The following is a 3,745-nucleotide window of genomic DNA, read 5'->3' as shown; positions in this document are numbered from 1 at the left end:
CCATCAGCTAGGATTGCCGAAGAAGGCGGAGTTCGATGGAATGAAGCTGAAGCATTGAGCGCCAGGGTAGCAGAATTGGACACTGTAGATTCCAGAAGATCCAAGGCAGAAGAGCACGCACGAGCGTACATAAATAGGGTTTCCAGAATATATAAAAAAACCGTGAAGCCTCGGGTTTTTCAAGTGGGAGATTTGGTACTAAAGACTGCCAAACACATCCAGTAAGACGCATCCGCACCAAAATTATCCGCAAAGTGGGAAGGGCCTTATATAGTCACGAAAGCGTACAACAGTGGGTACTACAAGGTCATTAAAGAAGACGGAGGAAAACTGGAAGCAGTCATCAACGGAAAGTGGCATAAGGCATACTACGCCTGACCGCCACCTCGCGCCCCGCTATATCACAAGCACGGATAGCCAGGCATCTTTCCACTTTTCTTCCACATCTCAATTATCAAGTTTCTTTTCCTTTGTTTGATTGAAGCAAATCAATAAAATTCTCTTATTCTTACAAAAAAAAACAAAAAAACATGCTCAATACCCGTAAAGAAACCAAACATCTCGCAACTACATAACTCAGAAAAACCTATCCAACAGATTGTAATCCCTCGAAAGCATCATCTTTAACCGGTTTTGATACCTTTCAGTTCTACTCTTCAAGTTCCGGGCTGATTCTTCCACCTTCTGCGACTTCATGGCCAGATCCTTCTCTTCTTCCAAAATAGCCTTTGCAGCAGGGACCACACCAGCAAGAATACCGGCCCTGTCGACCTTCATGATATCAAGACGATGCCGCAACCAACTCACGTTGAACTCCAGGGATTCACATGTAGACACCATGTTCTCCCACTTCTGAATAGATGATTCCGTGACAGGACGGATGGGTGTGTTTTCCATCTCTGCGACCATGGGCAAGAGACAATTCACTATGGAAACCAAGGCAGGAGGGCAATGTTGCACCACACTCCTGGGGGTAATGTGGTTGTATCTCATCCATATCTTCGTGTAAAGAGAGTCACGAATTCCTTCCGCACCATAAACCCACCAACGTTCCGATAGTTGGAAGACAAGCACCGCATACGGGTTCCGAACGACCAACCTGCGTTGGGATACTCATGACAGGAGATTCCTAAATCGGCATTCTCCAGATCTGCCGTGGTTGGCAGGATCGGACTCGAAGAAAGGGGGGTAACCAGGTCATCCTCATCAATGACGGTGACGCATGCTCCGACTGGATATCTCTGCACGCACAAAAAAATAATCTTTTGTTACTCGTCAACAAACAATAGAGCATCTGTTGATCAATGAAAGCATACCGGTATAATCTTTTTGACTCGGATGATCCGGGTAGGGGAGTTATTGCAAGAATTAGGCGTCACGCGCTTGACTAAAGAATCTGGATGGCTCGAGGATGATTCACTTCTGATCGACATGATGAAGGGATATGGACTCAACAAGAAGAAACTTTTGTTTTAAAATGGAAAAGACGACGCACCTTCACCGGCATAAACACTGGGAAAAACCTAAAAGAAAAAAAGAAGCAAAGGCCGAGTAGACAAAATGTGATTACATCATGGCCAGGAAATCAGCCTCAAATGGAGTCTCTCCCCAAAATCCTAATGAAAGGTAAACAAAAGAAACACGAGGATGTAACGCTTTTCAAAGTTGGATGAGGAAGAGGCTTCCTGTTCGAGATACGCATGGAAAGAGGCAACCGGGCCCGCCTCATGGTATCAACAATCCACGGCCAAGCCAAGCCAAGCCGCACCAGGCCTCACCAAGCCGTGCCCGATCCAAGCCGCGCCTGAGCCGAGTCGCGCCCAAGCCAAGCCGCGTCCAAGTTACGCCGAGCCAAGTTGCACCAAACCTCTTCCAACGCCTCACCAAGCCGATCGCTAGAGGCTCCACCAAGCCACGCAATACCCGCGGCTCCCATTCGAAGGTAACACATGACCAAACCAAGCTGACATCCTACATTTCAACCAGCAATCGCATCTACTGCTTCACGGTCTATCCAGTGAATGACGCAAGTAGAATTCATGCAAGGCCGCCAACACAAGGACACGAATTCTCAGGACACACTCGAAAAAGGTTAGACGAAACTTCCTAGCCATCTTTCATGACCCGCTGCTTTGATTTTGTCCTTGGATGTCACAATCTTATGCTTACCTCACAACAATGCTCCTGTCCTGAGCTAAGCAGGGGACTTAATGTTGATGGTGGTTTTTATCTTAGGGATAAAATCGTAAAACCGTACATATGACATGACGCCACTATGACCAATAGCGCATTTATTGAATCAATCAGCGTGCTCGGATAAGAATTACCAGGGTACCTTTTTTTATATACATGTGTCATGTTCCACGGAAGAACCCTTAGTATTAACTGACATCACCTATGTATATGCCTAACCCTAATTCTCTCACCGTTCCAATGGCAAACCATTCCAGCCACGTCTTTGCACCAAGGCATGCCAACCATGCCATCCGCACCACCGTGCCAATGGAAAACCATGACAGCCACGTCTCTGCGCCAAGGCATGCCAACCATGTCAGCCGCACCACTGTGACAATGACAAACCATGCCAGCCACGTCTCTGCGCCAAGGCATGCCAACCATGCCAGCCACGTCTCTGCGCCAAGGAATGCCAACCATGCCAGCCGCACCACCGTGCCAATGGCAAACCATGCCAGCCACGTCTCTGCGCCAAGGCATGCCAACTATGCCAGCCGCACCACCGTGCCAATGGAAAACCATGCCAGCCACGTCTCTGCACCAAGGCATGCCAACCATGTCAGCCGCACCACCGTGACAATGGCAAACCATGACAGCCATGTCTCTGCACCAAGGCATGCCAACCATGCCAGCTGCACCACAGTGCCAATGGAAAACCACGCCAGCCACGTCTCTGCGCCAAGGCATGCCAACCATACTCGCCGCACCACCGTGCCAATGGAAAAACATGCCAGCCACGTCTCTGCGTCAGGGCATGCCAGCCATGCCTGACGCACCACCTATGTCAAAGCCATGCCGGCCTTAAACTATGCCGCTGGCTACCATATGAAGGGTTGCAACGATCAACGGCCACCCTTCCGTCTGAGATGCAGATCTCGGCCCTCCAAGTTTGCCACCAAGCGCATGGCAAACTTCCGGCCCAAGGCCAAACACCACGGTTTGCACCTAAACCCTAACTTTGGTCGCGCCTACTCTATGCCAAAGTGATGAGTGCCAAATAATGTATATATTTACCCCTTTTTGTTGGCATTTTAACTAATCTTTTATGCATTAATTCTACATTTTATCCCATATTCTGTATTTTCATTGTTTTCAAGAATAAATATTTTTCTTACTTAATTTTTGCATTTTTAGGTAATAAATAAAGATTGGATGAGTTGCGGAGCAAAAAGAGCAGAAAAGTGGTGAAAAGCCGGGAGAAATTACGCAAGGAGGCCGCAAAGAATGGAGCGCACGTCCAAAAAGCTGGAAATGGGCTCAAGAAGAAGAAAGTTGTTCTTAAAGAAGAAGTGGGCTCAAGGTTTTCCAAGCCCAAACTCATTTCCCAAACCCATATTCTATACCCAAAAGCCTAAAACCCAAATCCATACCCGCTTGCGTCTTCAGCCGTCAGATCAGTTCTCAGAAGCATCCGACGGTCGCTCCCTTGCTGTACATCGAAGTTTGATATCTCCGCCTAACACTACAACACCTAACTCCATCTGGCGTCGTTGATTTTGTTGTATTATAC

Source organism: Papaver somniferum, chromosome 7, assembly GCF_003573695.1.
Source record: "Papaver somniferum cultivar HN1 chromosome 7, ASM357369v1, whole genome shotgun sequence".
NCBI lineage: Eukaryota > Viridiplantae > Streptophyta > Magnoliopsida > Ranunculales > Papaveraceae > Papaver > Papaver somniferum.
This window is presented reverse-complemented; position numbering follows the sequence as displayed.